Raw genomic sequence first — 27,424 nt, 5'->3', positions numbered from 1 at the left:
AATGTGGCGGTATTTAGAACAATTCAATAGTAAAGATAATAATAATTAAAGATACTTAAAGTTAATTAAAGATAATTAAAGATAATAATTCAGGTTTGGGGCTTAACAAGTAAAATTTTTTTTTTTAAATTGGATTGCTTAGAAATAATAATTCAAGACTTTTCAGAAAATGATATAAAAATTGATAATTATGGATTTTTAGGTTTTCCTTTTTTTTCTTCTTTTTCATTTGGTAAATTATAGGATTTGAAAATTGAAATTTTTAATTTGAATTTTGAAGTTTAAAGGGTATTCGAAATTGCTGGATTTTTGTCCTCTCTCGCGGGGATATTTAATAGTTGTAGTTACGTGATATTTGTAATTTTTTTTATATAAAAAAAATACATAAAAAAAGATCCAAGACTCCACAGGCAGAGGGGTTGATGTGGCCGGCGGAATTTCGGCGACGGGTCGTAAAAATAATCCCTGAAGCTTGGTGGTGATGCTGGTGCTTATGATGGATGCCGAGGTTGGGCCAGGTGGTGCCTCCAAATCCACGGGCATCGAGGGTCATCCAGCAACAAAAATCCGCTAAACGGGAAAATAAACACTAAGCCAATGCAGGGAATGGCAAGGAGCTCAATATTTTCTCACCTCTATTCTTATAAAAAAATCACACACTAATTTTCTCCTCCACGAGGTTAAGTCACTGGTTTAATAATTTTTATCCACAGATGCACAGGTCTGCCCGCAGCGAGATTCAGAATAAAAGTGAAATCAGGTGGCAGACAGGAAATGCATCTTTTGGGATTGTCACTTTTTGACAGGTGCTTACGTGGGTGGGTGAATTCCCAAAAAGGGGAGCAGCTGTGGTGGGGGGTGAATGTCAATTGGGGTCAGCTGAGCCTATCGATATTTTTAATTAGCTGCATTGGGTTCAAGAGGTAAATAAGACCATATGTTTTTTGTTTACTATTTTTGTTTTCTTTTTTTTTTTTCCTAAAAAATTTTTAAATTACTTTTTTTTGTTTTGTTTTGGCTTTGAACCAACGAGCGACCCCCACATCACAGGTTTTATTTTGGTATTCATGCCTAAATAAAAGCTGAAAAAGGTCGGCGAGTTGGAATTAGGCCTTCCAGATATCCTTAGCGTGAAAATTGCCTAGCTCCTTCCCCTTAAGGTCTTCCAATCTATAAATGGCAGAGCCAACTTTCTGTTTTATTCTGGCTTTGATGCCGATTGGCCCCAATTTAGCATTAAAATTCGATGCCAAATTACTAAGCTGAAAATTTCGTTTAATCACCTCTTCCCCTACTTCAAACGATTTTGGTCTTGCTCTCAGATCGTACGTCCTTCTATTTTTCGAGAATGCCCTTTTTAAGTATTTCCCAATATCATCACGAATGTTTGTAAATTCGTCTTCTCTTTCTATATGTCCTGCTCCACTATTTAACAGATCCAACTTCCTAAGCAACGTGTAATCCTTTCCATGCGTTATCATGTACTGACCAAACACAATACGGTAAGGATCAGCTCCGACTGATTGATGTATGGAGTTTCTCAACGCGCAGTTTATACTGGGCAGGATGATATCCCACTCTCTCTGATTATGACGTACATAGGTTCGGAGCGCTGCGTTAATGGAGCGATTAACTCGTTCGGCGGCATTAGCTTGAGGGGCATACGATGCAGTGCAGATATGCTTAATACCATACTTAGTAAGAAAGGCTGCAAACTCATGACTTTTGAATTGCGATCCATTGTCACTTACAATGGATTCGGGCACTCCGAAACACGCAAAGATCTCATCCCTTAAGAAGTCGATAATGATATGGGACGAAAACTTCCGAACAGGCTTTAGAAAAGTAAACTTGGAAAAGTGATCAAGAATGATGAAAATACCTATATTGCCTTTTTTCGATCGTGGAAAAGGCCCTATAAAATCAATATACAATCTTTGAAAAGGTCGCTCACTGATGATCTGGCTTCCCATAGGTGGTCTTTGGCTATGATTTGGATACTTTGACGTCCTACACAATTCACATTTTGCAATATATTGCCGAACGTCTGAAGCCAATCCTGGCCAAAAGAAATTTCGTCGGATACGTTCCAAACATTTGGCTACGCCCCCATGTGCCGAAGAAGGCTGATCATGACTAGCGCGGATAACATCCTCTCGCAGGGCAGTTGGAACGTACAATTTCCAAACCCCATCTCTATTTCCAGTTGTGGAAAAGCAATTTCGATGGTAAAGGAAATTGTCGATAACCTGGAAATCGGGTAATCCGGCTTCGATAAACTTGTCTTTTAGTGCCGTGTATTCTTCGGATTGAAAGGCACTTGACGTTAAGTCAATTGTTGGTGAAAGCTCTAACTCAATAGCATTTTCCGCATCCGCTTCTTCGAAAGAACGAGAAAGCGCATCGGGAACTATATTCTGCGATCCCTTTCGATGTTCAATTTGAAAGGTGTATCGTTGTAATTTGAGTGCCCATCGGGCCAACTTAATTTGAGTGCCCATCGGGAAATTCGGCTACTGCTCTAACCTTCTCAGAGTTGGTTTGCAACGTTCCTTCTCCTACTATGAAACCCAAGTACTGTACTTGTTTCAAGCCAAATTGACTTTTCGCGACATTTATGGTCAACCCCGCCTTTCGAAGTTGGACAGCTACTTCGGCTAAGTGTTTCAGATGATCCTCAAATGTTGAAGATAGAACTAATAAATCGTCAAGGTAAACTAGAACATGAGATTTCATATTATATGGAATCACCATATCCATTAGTCGACAGAGAGTCTGCGGCGCATTGGACAATCCAAATGGCATACGTTTGAATTGATACAACGGTCGATTGGGGACTGTGAACGCTGTTTTCGCCCTTGATTGCGAATCTAACTCGATTTGCCAAAAGGCATCTTTGAGATCAATTTTCGAAATACAGTGCACGGGTGGCAATCGACTCAACAACCCTTCTAAAATAGGCATCGGATAAGCATCTTTTATGGTGACTGAATTTAGTTTCCTTGCGTCTAGACAGAATCGAACCTTGTTTGGTTTTACTAACAGCGTTACTGGTGATGACCACGCTGATGAAGGTGCTTCTTCAATTACATCTTGTGTGATCATTCTATCAATTTCTTCACATAAAAGTTTTTCCCTGGCAGGGGATAAAGGATAAAATCTCTGTTTGATAGGTTTGGCCTCCCCTGTGTCGATAGAATGTTCTACTAGAGAAGTTTTCCCTAACCCGTCTACCTCAAAGGACGGAAAAGAATTTATTACCGATTTTAAACGACGCTTCTCCGAAGGAGAAAGATGAATTTGGTCTTTTTCCGTTTCGCCTTCCGTTTGGTTTATCTCACTTATATTTCCCACTAAAGATAAGGAAATTCCGAATTTCTTCCAGAAATCCATGCCGCAAATAACATCCTGATTTATTGACGGTACTATTAGAAACTCTATGCTGTCATGCTTGGTGTTAAAAGTCAATGATACGGTGATCACTCCAGCGATATTCTGCATTTGCCCATCGGCGGTTTTTACCATCCCCTTTCGGGACTCAAAATTATTTTTCTCCGCCAGTATGCGTTTCGCTAAAGCACCACCTATTACACTTTTGTTGGCTCCGCTATCCAGCAGAGCTAAATATGGTTGACCTAATATTTGTATTTGTGAAAATGGACGAATGTCGTTATGCTTGTGTAAGAGTGATGAAATTACGACTTTCTTTAGCTCCCGAACGTTTCTAAAATAATTTTGAATGCGCTCAGCGCTACGACTTTTAACTCTTGAGGCTGTTAAACTGTCCTTATTTTCACCGTCCGATAGTGGTTTGTCTAAACGTCTATGATAGGGAGTAAATTTGATAGGGTTTACGTTAAGGTTGTCTTCATCGAGTTCTGATTTGATTGGTTCCGAGATTTGAAAAGGATATTCGCTTAATGGTTTTGGCGAATATCCCGAGATCGGTTTTCCGACCCGGGATGACATTTCGAACAATTGGGCTTATAGGTGTTAATCGACCCACACCCATAACAAAATATGCGACGAGTTTTTAAACAATCTTGATAACGATGACCTATTTCGTCACAGTTCCAACATTTGATTTTGTCCGTCGAACGAATGGCACAAACTTCATTTGATTCCTGGTCGCCATCAAAATCTTCCTCCGTCTGGTTAATGAATTGAATTTCGTTAAGCGAAGGTCGAGTATTTGTTCGCGGGACGGCTCTATTACGAAATCCTTTGAAGAACTCTTCATGCCTGTGGCATTCAGTGCGCAACGCCGCCAAGGTTGGGGTTGGAACATGCAACAACTCGTGTTTCAATTCCGCCCTAAGATTATGTCGGACCTCTTCCGTTATTTCGGAGTCAGACAACGGATCTCTTAACGCGTCCGCGATCCCTAGCATCGAATCTAGGAAGTCATCAAAGGTTTCGGTGTTTCCCTGCTTCCGACGTCGTAGAGATTCTTTGATATCGCGATCTGATCGTTGATCCTGATATCTTTCCTTTAGTCGGTCACACAAACAAAACCAATTTGTGAGATGGGGAGACCGATGTACTCGCCAATAAAACTTCAATGCCGGACCCGTAAATAATAAGTTTGCAAATTGAAACAGCAAATCATAATTTCCATCTAGACACTGAGTGGTTAAAATATTCACTCGATATATAAAATCCTCGATAGAGATTTCCCCGTTGGATCCGCTAAATTTGAGGTTCCAGTTTGAAATTATGCTAGATACTCTATCTGGTCTGTCTACTGAGTGATTGCTTAAACGATTTATTGACGGAACGTTTTCTCGGATATTATCGCGAGGTGGGTTACCCCTAGACACAAAACTGGGTACCTCATTATCCCATTCGAGTGGAATTTCGCCCCGTGATCCTCTACGACTTGGACCCAGATTTAAATTTGCCATTGTGGCACTAATTTGATTAGAGATTGACGCTGCCAAGCTCGACATCTGATTTTCTAAGGCCCCTGCTATTATTTGGTGTACCCGCTCTTCTGAGACGCCGTTGCCAGCCGAAGAACTTCGCGTATGGTTCGCCCTTTCGGGATTCTGCATGGTATTCCGAGTTACCCTGGGAATGGTGGTGGCAACTCGATTATTACGAGAGCCCTGCCTGGTCTGAGGCCGTGTACGCGGAATGGTGCCTGTACGCTGACTATTGCCAGTCGATGGCACTACCTCGATCAACTGTCGGGCTTCACCTGCTTCAGGATTCCCTAACTCGCTTCTACTACATGCCCTTCTGCAGAGTGGACAGGTGGCGTTGGTTTCAAGCCAAGTTGTGAGACACCTCAAATGGAATTGATGCCTACATGCGGTTATAGTCCATTCTGCTTCCTCATTAGCTTCATTGCAAATGGTGCAAATATGAGATTCCCTAGGCTGTGACAATGCAGGGATATTTTCAAGACTTCGTCTAACCGCCATGATATTGAATGATTATTATAATTGTTACTTTAAATTTGCATAATAATTTTAGTGGGGTAATGGATGTTTTGTTACGTAAAGAAATTAATTATGTATGGGTACTGTTGATCAATAAAGGTGAATTATCAATTTTCGTTATCAAATTATTGTTTATAAATTTGAATTGGGACTTATCCTTCAGAACTCTCGCCATTAGTTAAAAGCCTATTTATTTTATTTTATTCTTCCTAGCCAAGGAACTAAAATTATTTATTTAATTTCAAATGTCTTATTTGGAGAGGGAAAAGCTCCGTTCGTCCAAAGCTTGTACCATCTCGATCCAAAAATGACCAAAAGATTCTAATAAAATTTAAATGAATTTCTTCCTTGAAGAGTAATCCGCTTCCAGCTTGCGAAAACAAAAAAAATCTCAATTCAAGTCGAAATATAAAAATAAAACCGGAATGAACAATTACTACTGGAATTTCGCTTGTTTTTGAAGAGGAACAGACTCCATACTTGCGAAGCCTGAGCAATCTCAATCAAAAAAAACAAAATCTCCACAAAAAAAATACTATAGAAGTTTGTTTGATTAACTTCCTTGAAGAGGGACACACTCCCAGCTTAGGAGCATGAATAATCTCATTTAAAAAAAAACCTAATCAAACAAAAAAAAGAAATTAAAGAATTGACTTTGAATAAAGAGGAAAAAAAACAAAAAAAAATACTATTCGGGGTAAGAAAAGGTTAAAGGAAATCGGGCATTGCAACTTTATATTTTCGAATATCCTTAAAGGATAATTAAAGCCACGTCGTTGCCCCACGTTGGGCGCCATAGTTCTGTAACGGTTTGGCACATGTCCTGAAGGTACTTCGATCTACTAACAGGCTCCAGCCGTGCTCAGGGAAAGTGGGAGTGGTTCTTGTACCTTCAGTATGGACATGGTCGTCACGCGAATCGTCGTAGATCGAATAGGAAGGGTCCTGGGAGAAGGATTCCTAAATAGCATTGTTTTGGGGGTGAAGAAAAAAAAATAAAATTCCTTGGCTAAGATGTTTGAGGTGGCTAACTGTTATTTAACTGCATGGGTGGCGAGATTACTTCCGTTGCCCAAACAAAAGGTCTAATATAAATTCATTTTAGTTAACGTTATAATTCAGGAAAATCTCTTATAAAATAAATTAACATAAGGTGGTTTTCATTAACCATAAAAGATATTTTCGATGACAATTGATATTAATGTGGCGGTATTTAGAACAATTCAATAGTAAAGATAATAATAATTAAAGATACTTAAAGTTAATTAAAGATAATTAAAGATAATAATTCAGGTTTGGGGCTTAACAAGTAAAATTTTTTTTTTTTAAATTGGATTGCTTAGAAATAATAATTCAAGACTTTTCAGAAAATGATATAAAAATTGATAATTATGGATTTTTAGGTTTTCCTTTTTTTTCTTCTTTTTCATTTGGTAAATTATAGGATTTGAAAATTGAAATTTTTAATTTGAATTTTGAAGTTTAAAGGGTATTCGAAATTGCTGGATTTTTGTCCTCTCTCGCGGGGATATTTAATAGTTGTAGTTACGTGATATTTGTAATTTTTTTTATATAAAAAAATACATAAAAAAAGATCCAAGACTCCACAGGCAGAGGGGTTGATGTGGCCGGCGGAATTTCGGCGACGGGTCGCAAAAATAATCCCTGAAGCTTGGTGGTGATGCTGGTGCTTATGATGGATGCCGAGGTTGGGCCAGGTGGTGCCTCCAAATCCACGGGCATCGAGGGTCATCCAGCAACAAAAATCCGCTAAACGGGAAAATAAACACTAAGCCAATGCAGGGAATGGCAAGGAGCTCAATATTTTCTCACCTCTATTCTTATAAAAAAATCACACAATAATTTTCTCCTCCACGAGGTTAAGTCACTGGTTTAATAATTTTTATCCACAGATGCACAGGTCTGCCCGCAGCGAGATTCAGAATAAAAGTGAAATCAGGTGGCAGACAGGAAATGCATCTTTTGGGATTGTCACTTTTTGACAGGTGCTTACGTGGGTGGGTGAATTCCCAAAAAGGGGAGCAGCTGTGGTGGGGGGTGAATGTCAATTGGGGTCAGCTAAGCCTATCGATATTTTTAATTAGCTGCATTGGGTTCAAGAGGTAAATAAGACCATATGTTTTTTGTTTACTATTTTTGCTTTCTTTTTTTTTTTTCCTAAAAAATTTTTAAATTACTTTTTTTTGTTTTGTTTTGGCTTTGAACCAGCGAGCGACCCCCACAAATGTTGTTTATATATGATTTGATAGGTATGGCAGGGTATACTGGTTTTATGGAGGTTTCGTTATTTAGGATATTACATTTACATATATACATTAGGGCAGATACATTTAGTGTATTTGCAGATACACTTTTTATAAAACTTCACTTTGTATAAAACATCTATAAAATTTATGCTGAAGTAAAAAAAAATATAATTTAACATAATACAAAAATTGTTCATCATTAACCCAATAATGAATTCCCCCTTTTTCTAGGGTAGCTAATCTGAAAAGTTATAAAAAACAAAAATTGAAACGCACTCACATGAAATCATTTATGTGAATGTGTATGTGAGCACGCATACATTGATTGATCAATTTAACCGCGGAGTAACCTCTTTTATGATGCGCTTCTCTGCAAGTAAACAACCAAAAACTAAATATTTAATTGTAATTAAGATTATGAACCTAAGAAAGAGATTAAGATGCCCTCTTGGGCTCACTGGGCCTGCCGCAAGAAATTTGTGCGTCCATTTTTGTTGAATGAAATGAGTAGTTGTATAAATCTATAAATCTGAGACAACCACATCAGCAGCATTCGGCCAGTTTGGCGACTGCAGATGGTGGACGACAGTGGCCACGAATTCAAAAGGGAAGCGAGGTAAAACGCACCAGTTGAACTGCCCAGGCCGATTTCAGATTGCGACTCTCATGGAAAGGATCGCACGTCTAGAGAAGGAGCTCCTACCTGCAAGGACAAAATAAAAACTTGTGTCTGCCAGGAATTCCGTTAGAATGGTGTCGAGTGGCGTTAGAGTGAGCCGTGCGGCGAATAAACCGCAAAAAAGGGGCCATGTTTAAGCTCTTAAAGGAAAATCTGCGTAGTCGAGTAAACAAGAGTCGGTGAAGAGCCATATTTGAGCGGTCCTGGAGTACAGACTGTAAAACTGTAAGCTACTCGCTGACATGTTTATTTATTTATTTCGCCAATGAATATATATGTACTCTTACATGGCTACTATATAATCTAACTTTTACATTAATTACTTGAAAAGTGCCTTACCAGTAAATCCCTTAATGCATCTTTTTCTGAGCCCCTCTTACTTCGGAGGCTACGTGGTAAGAATCGAGGCATGGGGGTGATCGACGTAGTTTTCCAACGAAAAGAAAATATACTCGATAATACCGATAAGGAGTACAGAAGTTGCAGAGGAGGGGATAAGGGTGATTTACACGTCTTAAAACAAAATCGGGAGATACCATCCAAGTCAGGAGTATGCGACTCATTGAACTCATCTAACACAGTTTAATATGTCCATGCTTCTAACCTTAAGAAGAGACAAAATGTTTTAAAGTACTTCCTATTCATCCCAAGAGCCCTTCGGCTCCAGTTTTGAGGAAAAATAATTAGCAAAAAAGTCCGAGATGTCCCTTATCAGAGTCAGCTGCCAAACCACCATAACACATAGAAGAAAGTATCTCAGAGGATGCTTTTTTTACTATTCACAAACCGCCAAAACTCTTTAAGGTTGGATCTGAGGCTAGCTTGGACATCGGAAATATATTGATTTTAGAGAAATTAGTTAAGGAATTAAAATTCCCACATAAATTGCTAGTACATCTCACCAACTCGTTGGTTCCCTGTCTTGGAAAGAAAATTGTTTATAAAATTTGTCAATTCTATTCTTTAAGATTTTTAAATCCTTTGTGTACCAGCGAGGCTTTTACGATATAAACCCAATCAAAATATCCAATAGTGGCATTAATAAGTAGAAGGTTTAATCACTTAAGTGATAATACGATTTAGGTACAACGGAAGGCAAAAAAACTATAAAATTCTATATGTTTCAACAGTGGCTTATGGTGCACATCACATGGACTAATGGTACATTGCATAATTCTACTTTACTATTATCAACATTATTTAAAACAAAAAAGGAAAGCTAACTTCAGTTAATTAGCTGCTTATATTATAATATATATATGTTGCAGCACCGTTATTTTCTGACATCGTTTTAACACAGCGAGTTTCGGTTTTGCACACACGACGACCGAATTGCAAGAATCCCTGCCTGCGTCGTCCCTTTTTTTTCTTTCCTTACCACCGAACCACACTCGCCGGCAGCGACATAGTGTAGTGTCGTCCTGCTAAAACGACAATTCTTAAAGCGACAACACACACAGAACCAATCACAGTGCAATTAATGACTGTGCAATATTTCTATAAGGATGACATTAGCATACCCATACACTCATACCAACTTCCACACATTCTTAGTGTGCGCCGTCACGGCCAACCTGACCATTACACAACCTCGTGCAATTTTCCAAAAATGTTTTGTTACCATTCAATCAACTTATAAGAGTTTATTTAAATAAAACTTTTAATTTCTCATAAAACGTTATAATTTTCAAAACAAATTACATCTTCATATTTCTTCATATTTTCGTATGTCATCATGAGCATATTTATATTTTCTATTATTTGTCAAAGACCTGAGCATATATCTATCCCCTTCTAACAATTCAGTTATTTGAAAGGCTCCCTAAACTTTGGACTTAACTTTGTTTGATGCCTCTCTTCATTTTTTAACAATACGAAATCTTCAACCTTGCATCCTACAACTTTAGCCTTGTTTTTTCAAATTGCTCCTTGTTATATGCTGCTTCAGATAAAAGATTTTGACCTGCTCGTGCTCTAACCTCAGTCAAGCCGACCTCTTCTACCATATCGCAGGGTGGAATCAATCCCAATGGGCGGGCAACTTTACCTATAAACAATTCTAAAGGGCTTGCCTTTGTCACACGACTAACCGTACAGTTCAAAGCTAATTGAACTTCTCCTAAGGCATCTTGCCAAGATCGATTGCTAGTTCCAACGGCAGCTAATAAGTTCTTCAAGGTGATCATAATGCGTTCAACGTGACCATTTTCTCTACTTGCACCTGTCGCAATCAAATGCAATTTTATTTTTTGTTGTGAACAAAACTCACTAAATCTTGTGCTGGCGAAACATCTGCCCTGATCCTCTATCATGCGGTTTGGTACTCCAAACAGAGAAAACAAAGCCGACGTGACAGCATTTATGCAATTTTCAGCATCAATTTTAAGCGTGTGGGTTAAATAAACAAATTTAGTAAAGGCAACCACCTGAACAACGATATACTCCTTTTGATCAGACTTGCCACTCAACATCCCAGTTATGTCAATGTGAGTGGTGTGCCAAAGTGTATTTACTTCTGGTATTGGATGAAGACTTGCTTGAACTTTACCCGAAAAGACTTTGACATTTTACACGTAATACAGTTAACAACGAATTTTCGAATGTACTTTCACATGTTATCGAACCAGTAATAGTCAAAGGCCTTATCTAAGGTCTTCTCCCATCCCAAATGCATGATGAGGACCTGATTTAATACGGACCATCTAAACGATCGAAGAAAAATTGATAAAGATCGAGTTCTACCATTTCGCTGAATTTTTCGATATAATATTCCTGCTCTCAACTCGTAAGTTGTAGCAATGAACTCAGCAAGAGAATTTTCTTTCAATTTATTTACAATATTAACAATTTCCGAATCTTTACGCTGTTCGGCAAAAAGCCAATTGTCTGATATTTCTGCCAGATTAACTCGTTTTTCTGGGTTTTGGCAAGTCAACTCTGATAAAGGCAGATTTCTTGAAAAGAAGTCAACATGAGACATTCGTTTACTTTCTTTATACAGTATGTCAAAAGTAAACCATCTTAGATTCCGATTTCCAAACAAAATCCATTTTCTCCGAAGTCAAAAGGTGCAACGGTTTCATAAAACAGAAAAATCCTTGCATAAATTGCCTGAAATAAGACGCTAATCCAATAAATTGCCGTAAAGCAGAAACTGACTGAGGAGTTGGCAATGTAGTTAACGCTGTAACTTTAAGCGACTTTGGACAGATTTCACCTGCACTTATTTCATATTCTAGATATTGAACCGTTGACTTAAGGAAAGAACATTTTTTTATATTGAAGGAGAATCCAGAGTTCATGAGACAATCAAAAGTAATTTGCAACCTTTTCAAAGCCTCACTTTTTGTTGCAGCAGTCACCATTACGTCATCCATATAAACGACAACAAACGTATTTGCAAGGTCTCCAAGTGCTTGCATGACTGTGCGTTGAAATACCGAAGGTGCATTTCTGAGACCAAAAGGCTTTGCCAAAAACTCATATTGCCCGTTTGGAGTGACAAATGCTGTACAAATTAATTAGATAAAGGGGTAGGTATAGTTGTATGTCCGTTGCTGGAGAGGATGTCTTCAGTAGAGGATGATATAATATCCCTGGCGGTTGCCTAGGGTTCTTCCTTCTCTCTGGAAGTTATGTTGGGAGTTACTAACTCCGTTGTTACCGCCCTTGAGACTGAGTAACCAATTTTACAAGTGAATTGAATTTTACGGCTTGTGCCGGAGTTTAGGTAAAAGATTTCTTTATTGTGTGAGACTCAATTACAAACTGAAACTTAAAGCTAACAAAAATGTATTTCATAGCGGCCACGCAAATGTGCAGTGTTCGCCGCCTATGCACGAGCATCCGGCCAGACGCTGTGTCAGCAGTTTGGGCAGAGCGAGCTCTTAAGTAATCGGATATTGCCGTTGCGCGGTTAACTTCAGTTAACTTACATACGGAATCGCAAGCACACAGCAAACAGGTCTCTCTAAATATTCGGTCCGATCAAGAGCGTGTTGTTTAACGCCATGCATTTGGCATCTTGATATGAGCCGTCGAAAACCACTCTAAGTTTGCGACCCAATAAGGGATGATGTGGCAGGTAGAAATTTCTACCCTTGGGAATTTCGCTCGGTGAGATTTCTCGCATATGGGCTAGCTCCTGGTATTCCCTCATGAACTTTACGTAATCGTTACGTAATGGTTGATTCTGTGCCAAACGTCGTTCAACTGATTTGAACCTTTGCAGCGCTGCTCTTTGAAGTGTATCTGCGAATTGTGTTTCGGATGCCTTATGTCTTGTTCGTCTCGAGTATGTGTTGCAAGAAAGTGTTTCTCCTCCTCCTTCTCTTCATCTTCAGGTTGGACTTCTGTTTTGCGTCTTATGCTCTCCAGTTCCCAGAATCTTCTGAGATAAGCATCGATGTCGATTATCGTTGTAAGTGCCATAGCGTTGCATGCGCGTGATGAAAACAGTGATGTAATTACCCATCCGAAAACCGATGATATAGCAATGAGCTTTTCTTTGTTGTCGTATATCTATAACTCCAAACATGTTCGCTGCCCAAAAGAATGTCAATTGGGGCATTTGTGCTAAATTGTGAATCCGCCAGTTGCAGATCGTTGAAAACTCGAAGTGCAGACGCGTTGATGGCCTGCCTTTCCAATGATGATGTAATCTTTCTAAGTACGTGAGCCTGGACTACCAGCTGATCTTGTGAAATACGGGATTCGATGCGTATAGTGCTGCATCCCCTTGTAGTTTCTGCTTTGATTGATGAAATTCCCGTAATCAGTATGCCTGATCGCGTACGAGCCAAACCAAGTGTTTGTATACAGCGTTCAGATACATACAAAAGTTCTGAACCCGTGTCCAATAGGAGTCGGCATGCTACCAAATCTCCATTTGCGTTGCGAACGTTGACCATGGCCGTGGGCAAGGTGCTCCTGTTCTAACCAATTGATTGTTCTGAATTTGCAGTGCCTTGTGCAAATTATAATCACGACGGGTTTTAACTTTAAAAAAATATATATTTAAACTTTATTAGGTTTCATTCCGATCTTAAGTCTAACAAGGCATTATATCTTAACCTAAGCTAGATTCCGACTGACCAGGCTTGAGCTGATTCTTTTCCTTCTTGGTTCGGGATCTTCCCGAAGTATATTACGAATTGAATTCCGAAGAGAATTTCCCGAATGGGATTGCTGTGATCAGCATGGAAAATTTGGGTATCAATACGGATGCTTAAAAAGGGGAGCCGCAGTGGCGTGATTCTAGCGGATGTTTAGTCTAATGTTGTTTTTGCCGTGGCCGGCTCAATAGGGGGAATTTGTTTATTTCATTTCTCAAGCTTGGTCTTCCGTTAGGGTGCTAGATGCGAGTGTGGGAATGTTTATATTATAAAGACTCAAAAGAGCTTGGTGGCAAGTGCCCAAATAATTGTTTATAATATTCATATAAAATATGGCTTAAACTTCTAGTTAATTCTCCCCCTCCTAAGATGAATCGTCCCGATTCATTACAATTGTGCGGTGAGGGAGGTGATTTTATTGTTAAGTTCGGCAAATGTTATTTCAATATTTCTTTCAGATTCAACTTCTGCAATGGATTCTGCAGTGGTTTCGTTTTTTGGAATTTCTATTTCTTGTTCAATATAGGTTCGTTTTAATTGAATTTGTTTTAGCATTTTGAATATTATTTTACGTGATTTATATATGGCACAAAGGATAAGTATTACAATTAATAATATGAGTTCAAGGGATATTTTTGTATTTCCTATTTTTACAAACGGGTTTATAATGCTTATGTTGTCTAAACTTAGTTCGGAATCGTTGGAAAATATGTAATCTGTTATTATATAATTATTGTATTTATACTGTGATATGTAATCCAACATTTTCTGTTTTTCGTTGATGTATTTTATATTATTGATAATTATGCTTTCATTAAATAAAATCAAAAATGCGCCATTTAGTTTTGTTTCGTTTACAATATTTTCTCCAGTGAGGAGAATAGCGCCTTCATCTAAATTTTCAAATTGTTTATTTTTTTCTCGTATTTTTGAACAGTTTGCCTTTTTTCCATTTAAGAGATTTATAAAACACGAGCTCTCGTTTGAGAGTTTACAATAGTTATTGAATATTTCTTTTTTAAAGTTTGTTATTTTATAGAATTTTCCATTACAGTATGCTGTCTTATCGTCTATTATTAATTTTCCATTATTTTGGGCAATTGCCCTTGATGTGTACAAGCTACAGATATTGTTTATAATTGGGTATTTTATATATATTATAAGTAGGTCTTGGTTTTTTATTATTTTAAAAGTGGAGATGTCTAACAGATCTGATAGTACAACTGGTTTATTTTCGTGTCTAAATATTTCTTTAATATCTTGTTCGTTTAGTATTTTCGTATTAAAAATGTCTATTTTTGCTAAAGTGATTGTATCGATTAAATTTTGGATATCAAGTGTAATTAATTGTAGTCGGTGTTGTCTTACTTTTGTTTCTTTGTTAACAACGATTGTGTTAAGAATTTTGGTCATAAGTTGGACTTCTTGAAATATACGTGAATTTATTGTGAATTGTTTGTTATTGTTTTCTGTCAGTTCGTTAATTTTGTTTTCTATTCTTATTAAGTCGTCATGGTCTGGTGTACCTGCTAGCCATTTCCATGCTGTGCCCAATTCGTTAATGCCCCTTTTATTTCTTGATGGTATTAATTGGGACATAAGAATTTTAATAATGTTTAGATTTTGGGAAATGTCCCAGTCTGAATCTGAGTTGCTGTTGTTTGTATTTTTATCTTCTATTCTAATTATTTCTTTGTAAAAACTTAGGTTTGTGATATGAAAGAGGTCCTCGAATGAGTCATACGTCAATACATCGTTTTCATTCTTCAGTAGTAGGTATTCGTTGTTAGTGTAGTCGATTATTTCGGAGTGGCAAGTGATTATCAAAATGGTGATGATAAATGGTATTTCCATTTTCTGTAAAATATGGCTTATTTAATGTTGTCTTTATGAATAACTCGTTTCCTATTATTAATGATTACTTTATTGGGTAAATTTTCCTGAACGACTTGTTTTTTAAATCTGGGACCTAATTTGTTTCTTTCTCCGTGTATTTTCTCGTATACTACTTCTCCTACATGATAATTTTTATCTAATTTATTTTTATTATGATAATCTAACATTTTAGTTTGTGCTGTTTGTAGTTTTAATGGTAAGTCACTGTGATCTATTTTGTTGAATAAAATGTCGTATGGTTTTTGATTTGTTACTGAATGAATTGTCATATTGTAGCTTTTTGCTGCTCTTATAATAACTTCGGGATATTCTAGGAGACGGTACTCATCTTTAATACAACGAGCTATCTCAGTTAGGGTTGAATGGGCTCTTTCAACTTGTCCATTCGAAAGGCTATGTCTGGGGTCTGCGTAATGGATTGAAATACCAGAACGCTGTAGGAAGGATTTAAATTGTGCTGATGTAAAGCTAGGTTCGTTATCTGTCATAATCGTTTTAACTTGGGGAAATGTTTGAAGTATTTCATAGACTTTTATATCGATATTTTTTTTGTTAGTAATTTCTTTTACAACGAGGTATTTGGAATAGGCATCAATGCAAGTTAAGAAGGTTAGATTTTGCGCGTAAAAAATGTCAATATGTAAGTGTTGGCCTTCTATTTTTGGAATGGGGGCTTCTCCAATAGGTATTTGAGTCGGGTTTCTGTTATATTTGTTCGTATTGCAAATTTCACAATTTGTTATATATTCTTTTAATTTTTTGTACAGATTCGGCCAATAGTATAATCTGGTTATTTGTTTATAATTTTCATCTAATCCTCGGTGCGCTCTACAGTGTGTTTCCTCTATAATTATTGCTTTATCGTCATTATTTGTTATGTCTACAACAAAACTTTTTGTATATACGAATTTATTAATGAAGTTATTTTTTAATTGAACTTGAATTTCATACAACACTTCAGGAGTACAATGAATCCCTGTATTAATATTGGGTTGTAGATATTCTTTAAGGACTGTAACTAAGTTTTCTGGTTTATCATATTCAATAATATGACGTTTATTTTCGAATACATTTATCTGTTCATGAATTGTGAATTTTCCCTTTGCTATTAAAAGTTGTTGTTTAAATTGATTAAGTGGTTTTTTTGTTTCGCCTATAATGTTACTAAAGCTACTTTCGGCTGAGTGTTGGGTTCCGTAATCCGTGGATTCTACGTCTTCATCTTCTGTAATATTATTTATTTCAATTCGGGACAGTGCGTCTGCTACTACATTGGTAGTACCCGGTTTATACAAAATTTTTGGCCTGAAGCTTTCTATGTAATTGAACCATCGTTTTAATTCCACATTTGGGTTTTTATCCGAAATTGCGTATGAGAGTGATTGATGGTCTGTATGTATTTCAATTCCTGATACTCCGTACAAATAGTTTCTTAGGTTTTTTAATGCCCATACTATTGCTAAAAGTTCTTTTTTGTTAGTCGCGTAATTTCTTTCAGTTTTGTTAAGGGTTTTTGATATAAAAGTGATTGGGTATCCGTCCTGAGAAAGTACTGCTCCTATGGCTACGTCGGATGCGTCAGTTGTTAATGTAAATTGTTTTGAATAGTCTGGTTGGACCAGTTCTATTTGGCAAATTAGGTGTTCTTTGAGTTCATTAAATGCCTGTATTGCAGTCTCGTCAAGAGTAATTAAAACATTTTTTGACATCCTCTTGGATATTTTTCCATTGGAACCTTCTAATAATCTAGTCAGGGGTTTGGCAATGGTTGCATAGTTTTTTACAAATTTTCTATAATACCCAGTGAGACCCAGGAAGCTACGCAGCTCTCTGATATTTTTGGGAATTGGGTAATTCGATATGGTGTCTATTTTTTGAGGATCGGTTTTAATAACGTTTTGCGCTACTACATATCCTAAAAATGAAGTTTCTAATTTAAAAAATTGAGATTTTTCTAATGATATTTTCATATTGGCTTTATGTAAAATATTAATGATTGAATTTAGGTCTTTGAAATGTTGTTCGAGGGAGTGAGAGAAAACAATTATGTCATCCATGTAGACATGGCAGAATTTACCAACATGTTCTCGAAGTATATCATCCATTGCCCTCTGGAAGATTCGAGGTGCGTTTGTTAACCCGAATGGCATTCTAATGAATTCGTACTTTCCGTTGTTAATTGAAAATGAAGTTTTTTCTACGTCTGATTCTTTCATCAAAATTTGGTGGAAACCTGATTCTAAGTCTATAGTACTAAAGTATTTAGCTTTTCCTAGATTTGATAAAATGACTGTCGGATCTTGCATGGGGTATCTATCTGGAATCGTGCTAAGGTTTAGTTTCCTGAAATCGATGCATAATCTATGTTTAGGGGTGCCATCTTCATTAGTACCTTTTTTTGATACTACAATTACGGGTGAGTTATAAGGACTTTTGCTGGGTCTAATGATTTCATCATTAATCATTCGTTGTATTTCTTGATTAACAAATTCGTTTACTGCTTGTGAGTATGGGTATTGCCTTGAGTAAATCGGTTTATCGTTTATTGTGTCTATTTCACAGCGAACGTCCGTCCGGAATGGTAAATTTGTATTTATTTCTGAATGTACTTTTTTTATTGTGCTTATTATTAGTTCAATGTAGTTTTCTGTATCGGTTTCGTCTATATTGTTTTTTTCATTGTTTATGCCAAAAATATTTTCGGCCGTGTTATCCATATTCTTTATATCGTTTGAATCGGATTTTACATCGGCATCGTGTTCAGTGTCTGAGTACCCTGAACCACTTGAGGGGTAGTTGTCGGAAATCTGACTTTTGGTGCATTTGGAACCTGAGTATTCCAAATTTCTTGTGTCGGAATGAACATCGACGGCGTGTTTGGGTTTTATATAACCCAAACTGTTAGATTTGAAATTGTCAGAAGTATCGCTGATGGTGCTCTGAGAACTTAAGTGTTTCGAATTGTGTGTGTCGGATTGAACATCGACGGCGTGTTCGGGTTGTATGTACCCCAAACTGTTGCATTTATAATTTTCGGAAATATCGCTGACAGAGTTTTTGGACCCTGAGTACTCTAAAGTGTATATGTCGGAATGAGCGTCGACGGCGTGTTTGGGGCTTATATATCCCAAACTTTTTATGCTAAGTGAATTCTTGCTTGACAAATTTTCGTAGTTAAAATATTTGTCTAATATATATTTTTTTAGTGGAAGTATGGTTGTTTCTTTGTTTAGTTCTAATAAATTTATTTTTTCATCATAGTGCAATTTTTCGATTTTTCCCTTACATTTTAGTGTGTCATTGTTCGTGTCAATGACTGCTCCTATCTTTTTTAGTAAATTGTATCCTATTAATAAGTCTGCCTTTAGGCCCTCTATTTCGTAAAAAATTTGTTTTGTTTGAAAAATTGTTATGTAGTGGCATTTTTTTATTGTTGAGTATCCATTAACCGTGGATACTCTTTTGTAAATGGGCAATTCTATCCCGTTTTGGTAGGTACCTTTTTTTATGTAACAGGCTGTGGCTCCTGTATCTATCAGAACATTAAGTTTTTTATTAATTTTTTTGTCAAATCGTAATATGTGTGGCAGACCTATTCTTCTCCTAAAAAATGTTCCTCTTTGATATTATTTATGCGCATTTGTTTGTTTCTAGGTTGAGCAGATGACTCAATTTGTGCGCGTTTAACTGCCTGTTCTGGTTGTTGGAATGAATTATATTGGAGGCTATTTGTAGTTTGGTATTGTTCACCATTTGGGAATACTTGGTTACTATTTTTATTTTGGATTTGGATGCTGGAGTCCACTTCCATAGGTTCGCTTCTGTTTTGGTATGTATTATTCCTTTGAGTCCAAGTATTATAACTTGGATAGGGATTATACCGAGTGTTATTGTGTTGATAGCTATTATGGTTTTGGTAGCTATTACTATTTTGGGGGTTATTTTTATTTTGGGAATTATTATTATTCTGAGGAGAACTTCTATTGTTATGCTGATAATTGGGATTTTGTCCGTTATAATTTTTGTAATTGTCGTTGGTTCTGTTCAGGCGCAATTGATTGCCCTGATTCTGACCATCAGATCTATAATATGGTTCGTTTTGGTTTCGTTGGTTATCGTTATAACGGCGCTGAGGTGCGCTAAAACGATAAGCGAACTGTGCCCTCATATGATTGCTCTCCATTTCTTGAACTCTAGCTAGAGCGTTTGGTAAGTCTGGAGGATTTAGGGAAAATAACATGCCAGAAATTGGGCCGTTTAGGCCAGTTATGAATACCCTCAAGGCATTTTGTCTATGTCTGAGGTTTGCTTCTGTAGTTATTGGATTTTCTTTTCCGTACGTCATTATGGTTTTATTTATTAAGAGGGTTAACTTTTTGTTAACCAAATTATAAAAGTCCATAACAGAAAATCTGTTTTGTGTCAGCACGCTTAATTCTTGTTCGATTATGTGGATTGGCCTCTTGTCGCTAAAGACAAAATCGAGTCTGGCCAAAATAGCGTCAAAGTTCAATACGGTTCCATGGTTTGTTAAAGCGTCATTGGCTTTGCCTACAATCTTGTTTCTTAAAATGGTTAGGGCTACAAAGTACCGACGACTTTTGCGGACATAGAGTCCCATTGCTGTTTCAGCGGCTTCTCGCCAAGCTACGTAATTGTCTAAATTTCCAGAAAATTGGGGAACGGATTTGACTATTTCTAGTGTTTCGTCGCATGGAATGGTATCGTCAATCTGTTCGATTTGGAATTCGGTCACTAAATTGGATTTGGAATCCAAGAGAGAACGTAACGTTTTTATTTCCTCATGTAGTGGTGTTAGGTTGTTAGCTATCAATCGGACAATTAGGTCTGATGTTAGTGTTTGTTCAGGTGTTTGTCGGCTTAAATTAGCGCTATGGCTAGTAGATGGACCGTTTGAGTCTGTCATTTTAAAGTTTCTTAAAGCGTTTATTAATTCTTCCAGTATTAATCACTATTTAGCAAAACAGCAGGCAATTTTTTCCTTGAATTTAATTTAGTATATAATTGGTATATTATATGAAATATATATAGACATATTTTGAGACGGGGATTTATAAAAACACAATAGAGGAGGAAAAAAAAGGTTACATATAAATTCAATATAGTGTCGGTGTGTAAAATAGGATTTACATTGATGTGTTTTTTATTTTTAATTATTTTTTTTTTTTATAAAACTAAACAATAATCTATCTCACGTTTGTGATTTTTTTGGTGTTCCTCTGATGAAATTGCTTTTTTTTCTTCCTTCCCAGTCCTTTTTCCGTTGAGTGGGGGGTCTTCTGCCGTTTTTTTTTTTTTTTTTTTTTTTTTTTTTTTTTAAAATATAGGTTTTTGGTTTTTAATTTATTTTATTTAATTTTTTTTTCACTTTTTTCGAGTTTGTTTAAGTTTTTACTTTTTATTTTTAATCTTTTTCTTTTTTATCTTCTTGTTTGTCGGGGTTGTTTGTTGTGTTTGTGTGTTTTTTTTTTTTTGTTTTTTTTTTTGTAATTTTATTTTAGTTAATTTTTTCACTTTGTTCGTTTGATTTTTTACTTTTTTGGTGGTTCAAAATTTATTCATTTGTATATTTTGTTTTTGTTCTCTTTTGTGTCACTTTTTTCTTGAAAAATTCCACTTAGGGCGTTGAGGGTTAATTTTTTTCACTTTTTTTGAGTTCGTTTGATTTTTCACTTTTTGGTGGTTCAAAATTTTGTATATTTTGTTTTTGTTCTCCTTTTGTGTCACTTTTTTCTTGAAAAATTCCACTTTGGGTGTTGAGGTTATTCTAGTTATTACCGGTACGTGATATAAGTTTTTTTACATAGAAACCTTTATTTTTCAGGTCTATGATTTTTATTTGAGGCACTCGCGAATATCTTTTTTTAATCGATATTTTTAATTAACGCGTGCCCCACGTTGGGCGCCAATTATAATCACGACGGGTTTTAACTTTAAAAAAATATATATTTAAACTTTATTAGGTTTCATTCCGATCTTAAGTCTAACAAGGCATTATATCTTAACCTAAGCTAGATTCCGACTGACCAGGCTTGAGCTGATTCTTTTCCTTCTTGGTTCGGGATCTTCCCGAAGTATATTACGAATTGAATTCCGAAGAGAATTTCCCGAATGGGATTGCTGTGATCAGCATGGAAAATTTGGGTATCAATACGGATGCTTAAAAAGGGGAGCCGCAGTGGCGTGATTCTAGCGGATGTTTAGTCTAATGTTGTTTTTGCCGTGGCCGGCTCAATAGGGGGAATTTGTTTATTTCATTTCTCAAGCTTGGTCTTCCGTTAGGGTGCTAGATGCGAGTGTGGGAATGTTTATATTATAAAGACTCAAAAGAGCTTGGTGGCAAGTGCCCAAATAATTGTTTATAATATTCATATAAAATATGGCTTAAACTTCTAGTTAATTTGCACATACAATTGCTGCAGAACCTTCTGCTTGTGCGATATGACTCGTAGTCACCGTTGAGATGTGCGCGCTAGAATCCTCCTGATCCTCACCAGTTTGAGCGATTGTTGCAATAGCCTGTTGCGTGCATTGCAGGTGCAACAATGAGTGGTGCTAACCTTTACATTGTCTGCACTTTAACGTAGATTGGCATTTTCTGACCCCATGACCAGGTTTCAACCAGGTTGGCAAACGAAATCCTCTGTCCTGTTGACATATCTATGAATTGTTGGCACACACGAATGACATTTGCTGCACTTGTTTCCTGCAAGTACAACCAACGAATGTGTGACCTTCCTTGTCTTGTCACCGATTGAGGCTGTAGTCTTGCCTCCGATTGTTTCACGCTTGCTAAGCTCCAGTTCCTCGCAACGTGCATCCAAAATTTTGAAGAAATCCTCCAGTGTGGGTGAGTCTGCATGCAGCTTCTCCAGCGTCAAGTAGATGATCCAACAGTCTCGTCCTGTTTCTTCGATTGCATCCATACCACACAGTATTTCATTGGCGCCGTCTGACACCTGCCGTTATGTTGCTGTATCCGCCGTTGTTGTTGTTGGCAGCATCATAAACTGCTCCAGTAGTGAATTCACGATGTGCCGTGGACGATAATATTTTTCATTAAGTCGCTCCCACGCAGTGTTGTAAGCTGAATCCGTAATAGCCAAATGTCGTTTGAATGTGCCATTTGAGCACTACCTGAATTCGCCGCGTAGACGTCTCCTCCTTCAGGTCTCGACATGTTTGCAGTGGCTCGATTTGCCGCCAACTGCTCGAAGAGTTGTTGTTGTTGTTGTTGTACCAAACATATTATTGCGTCGTTGTTTTGCAGCACAACGTTCCATCAACCGCTGCCGTTTTCACTGTTCACAGTTGATGGACTAGGTCTTGTACCTACCATCGCCGAAAGTAATGCATGTGCCCTTCCTTTCTTTGTGTTAAGATGTTCCAGCCGCGAAGACACCTCTGCTCGTATGGCGTTCGAATGCTGCGCGTCCTCAGCCCAAGCCAAGCTCCGTGTGGTATTGGCCTTGAGTCTGGCGCGTCCTTTTGTTAATTCTTTTTTAATTGCTCCATGCCGAGAAACAATTACACATGAGAACCAATGCACAGAAAACTACAAAAAAAATCCGGTTGCGAAGGATCAACAATGATCCCCAACCAACGACACGAATGAGCAATAGACTGTAGAGTTTTATGTTCTTGTCAGTTTCGCTGTCTAATTGGTACTAAAGTAAAATTACAGATCTTCCATTTGTGGAACTCGAAGATATAATATGTGTGTGTGTATACATGTTGTGGATTTTAAAGCTAATAGGTAGAGAAAATATAAGGATGACAATATGGGCTAAACTTATAAACTATGTATCGATAGTTCCTAAACAAGGTTTTTTTATATTATAAATTATAATTTATAATATGTGATATGAGAATAATTCATTAGTTAGGGTTTATTTTCTGCAAATATTCCTTATATTTAATATTTGTCTATTTTAACTCGTTAATTCAAATTTAAATTTCAATGGAAAATGATTTAATAAAAATTAAAAATATCAATTTTGTAATAATAAAAAAAAAAAAATATTCCAAGTTTCCATTATCGTTAAATTTTATTTAATTTTATTTTAATCAATGCAAGTTAATCGATTAAATCAATTTAATTTACTTTTATATAGTCAAATATATTAAACAAAGTAATTCCATTGCGAAAGGCCAATAATTAAATGTGAAAGAATATAATGAAATTAAAAAATAATAATTATTATTTTAACGAAAATGTTTTTGAAGTGAAACTTCTTTAGGCGCGTAATGGATTTTCGGGGACGGAGTAAAACCAAGTCAGGATCGACACGAAAATGCGAGTACCCCACCCCCCTCACCGTTCACTGTCCCTCTCTCACCATATGCGCTTGTTGAGGTGGGAGAGCCGCTCACGAACGTTGTCTCTCTTCTCTTCTTTCCTCTCTCTCAGACACCAGCGAACTGCGTTATTGAACTTTTTCAAAAACACACTCAATTTGGATATTGTTAATGATAGGAACACTAGCACGACTAGACACGGGACAACAATCGATGCAGTTTTTGCACGATTCATTAAGGATTTAAGTGCTCACGTATATATCTCGCACTTTAGTTACCATAACCCAATTATCACGACATTAGGAAATGATATTCATGAAATTGACAATGAAAATGGCACATGATTGGTAAATTGTCATTGTAATTTCTTTGTAATTTTTATACCCTTGCAGAGGGTATTATAATTTTGGTCAAAAGTGTGCAACGCAGTGAAGGAGACATCTCCGACCCTATAAAGTATATATATTCTTGATCAGGATCACCTCCTGAGTCGATATGAGCATGTCCGTCTGTCCGTCTGTCTTTCTGTCTGTTTCTACGCAAACTAGTCTCTCAGTTTTAAAGCTATCGAGTTGAAACTTTGCACACACCCTTCTTTCCTTTGCAGGCAGTATATAAGTCGGAACAGCCGGGATCGGTCGACTATATCCTATAGCTGCCATATAACTGATTGATCGGAAATGCCATAACTTTGTTGTTTTTTAAGTAAGAGGGTTGGGACTTTCCACACATGTTATATTTGACCAAAATATCTTGTGTACAAAATTTCATAAGGATCGGCCGACTATATCCTATAGCTGTCATAGAACGATCGAAATTGGCATAACTTTGTTGTTTTTTAAGTTAGAAAGATGGGATTTGGTACAGATTCTATTTTGGGAAAAAAAATCTGATTTGTCGAATTTCAAAAGGATCGGCCGACTATATCCTATAGCTGTCATATAACTGATTGATCGGAAATGCTATAACTACGTTGTTTTTCAAGTTAGAAGCATGGGAGTTTCAATGGATTCCTCTTTTGGCAAAATAATTCGATATGCCAAATTTCATAAGGATCGGCCGACTATATACGATCCGCTATATATCTAATAATATAAGATGCGTGGCGCCACCTAGCGGACTGCGACTCAACTGCAAGGGTATATCAACTTCGGCTCCGCCCGAAGTTAGCTTTCCTTTCTTGTTAATTGTAATATTGTTATTTATGTAATATTGTATACTTGTGAATAAATTGAAAATTTTTGGAACTATACATTAATCGAACGTCATTCATCTATAAGAAAATATTAGAAAAAGCAAATTCATGCTTCGTCGTTGAATTATTTAACCTCTAATTTTCAAACTAACCTAAGAGAGAAAATAGAGATGATGAAATGAAAATAGAGAGAGAGGAATACTAGAAGTTTCACTTCTGTCTTGCGTAGGCTTGACACACCCTTTTATTTTTTTTATTTTTGTTCATTATGTAGGAGGAACATTTCTATACATTAATTGAAAGGCACATAATTCATTTCACTGTTAGAAGAGCTTTTCTTTTAATTGAATGTGTTCAATTAAAATGTGTTTCTTTTCCCTTACATCGAGTTTTCCACGTTCAAAAGATCTTTGCCGGAATGAGCGAATTTGGGGTTCGAAGAATATTTTATGTATAAGTTAAGAAGTTTCAATTTATATACAGTTAAACTAAATACAGAACTTTTCTTATCTCTAGGTCTCGATCTACTAACGAAAACAAAGTACAAAAACGTTCCCTCTAAAGCTCGCCTTACTACTACCCAAGTCCATTGCGACCGGGTATGTCCGTCGTTGCGACGACTGTATGTCAAAATATTTAATTATTATACGAATGAATTTGGCCACCGGTGAATTGTATTAACTTCTAAGTCGAGACTGTCCGCAGACTTTTTAAAATTGACCGGAAGAATTTTTATCCGTGGTTTTGGTTTCGTCACTGATTCTCGTAGTTGTAGATGAGAGATAAGGTCCTGGATTGTAACTGTAACTTAATGTAACTTTATTGTAACTGTCTCCATATCTACGATTATGGCGCTATTTTCTGCTGACTTGAAAATGTTTAGGATTCCGTTTTCTTTACCGCTGGAGTGTAGTTTTGGTAAGCTGATAACAGTAAGTTGCAGCATTGTTATGTCTGGGGCAATTTTTAAGTTTATAGATCCCTTTTTAAATGCTACATATAAAATATTTTAAGCTTTAAATGCTGGTTAATTCAAAAAACTATAATTGCGAAAATAGAAAAACGATTAACTATATATTCAATTTTTTTTGTGGCATTCATAAAACGCTAATTGATTGAATAAATATACTAAAAAATCTTTGCTTACGTAAATTTTAAATTTGTGAAATCATTAGTGTGTAGCATTGTATCAACTACCTTTGAGCTACGCTAAAAGGATGAAGCGAAAAAATGATTCCAAAATTAAGTTTAATTTATATCGATGTGAATAGAAATATTTTTCAAATGTTTAATTGATAAACAACCTTTGTTTGTCAACCTTATTACCAGTGTAAAGTCTGCAGTCGTGTAGCCTCGTGAGGACCGTTGTCCTAAGGTCTGCTTTGATCGTTTCTTTCCTATATCGTGGGGTAAGTTTGTTTTCCAGACTTTTATTCAATTTGACTAGGACGGTTTCTCCCACCTCAAAAGTTGATCGTATCACTCATGCCTCTTTCAAGATTCAGGCAGCGTGCAATTTCTAAAAGCGTGCTTTGGAACCTTTCGACCTGCCCATTTGAAGTGCTATAAAGTGGTTGTTCTTTTTGCTATCTCAACATTAAATCAATTTGATAAAAGTGACCTGATTGAATCGGAATTTATAGACGGTTCATTGTTACTAAATGTTGTCTTTGAATGAGGATAGAAGTTCATCAATTGCATTATTGCAGGTTCTATATCTGTTTAGCCAAGCAGCCGAAGCTATTTAAAATAATTTATAATCTAAATGTGAGGAGCAGCGGCGGGTTTATCAGCAGTTTTGTTTTTGTATATTTCTCCCCCGTTCGCATGCGCTTTGCTGGTATTTGTAGGAAATACCGCTTTGGGGAAAGCTCTACAAAAAAGCTTTTGTAGAGCTGCTGCACACTAGCTCATCTTGTTGTTTATCACGAAATGATAAACAAATGCATTGTTCTGAGTTTCTATTGCTAAGCTTTGATTTACTTGTATTTTTGGCACTGATTTGATCGGCTGCGAGTTTGGTTAGATTGAACCCTCGAATAAAAACATTAAAATTTGATTGAAATTGAATTGTGAAATCGTTTATTTATTTGACCGCCATTAAAAAATTTTAATAGCTCAACATTTTGGTGACCCTGACGTGATTTCATTCCGGTTGATTATTTAGCGGCGGCTATGCCGAGTGGCCGGATTTCCGCGCCCTATTTAGGACAACCATTGACAGTTACCCGCACCCGACCAAGGTGGAGAAGCTTAGGTGGCTCATTTCCTGTTTCTGCGCTTGAGATTATCGACGCTAACTATGGTGTTGCCCTTGACCTTTTGCGCAACCCTTTCAGTAACCGACGGTTAATCTTCCACGCTCACATCAACGAGATCCTGCAGCTAAGGGTGATTGAGCCGGGATCCGTTGCTACTCTTTAGGAGTTGTCTGACCGATTCAATGGACATATGCGGCCCTCATGAGTTTCGGGACGTCGGCCGAAATTCAAGGGTGCCTCCTCATCCAG

At 36.9% G+C, this 27,424-nt stretch overlaps 1 protein-coding gene and 2 long non-coding RNA genes across 4 annotated transcripts in view; 1 reads left to right on the top strand and 2 right to left on the bottom strand.

Annotated features, from left to right (window-relative positions):
• The window catches only part of LOC6505482 (transcriptional activator protein Pur-beta), a 505,448-nt gene that overhangs the window by 56,218 nt on the left and 421,806 nt on the right, over positions 1-27,424 (top strand). The window lies entirely within an intron of this gene.
• On the bottom strand, positions 307-1,196 carry LOC116656391. Its single transcript, XR_004311357.1, has 2 exons — positions 634-1,196; positions 307-570 (listed from the first exon to the last, which is right to left on the bottom strand). It is a non-coding gene; the product is annotated as an uncharacterized LOC116656391 (long non-coding RNA).
• LOC116656392 lies at positions 6,952-7,318 on the bottom strand. The gene is made up of 2 exons (XR_004311358.1): positions 7,278-7,318; positions 6,952-7,214 (listed from the first exon to the last, which is right to left on the bottom strand). It is a non-coding gene; the product is annotated as an uncharacterized LOC116656392 (long non-coding RNA).

The sequence above is a fragment of the Drosophila ananassae genome (assembly GCF_017639315.1).
Source record: "Drosophila ananassae strain 14024-0371.13 chromosome 4 unlocalized genomic scaffold, ASM1763931v2 tig00000054, whole genome shotgun sequence".
NCBI classification, from domain to species: domain Eukaryota; kingdom Metazoa; phylum Arthropoda; class Insecta; order Diptera; family Drosophilidae; genus Drosophila; species Drosophila ananassae.
Note: the sequence above shows the minus strand (reverse complement) of the source record. Positions and strands in the feature narration are given on the sequence as shown.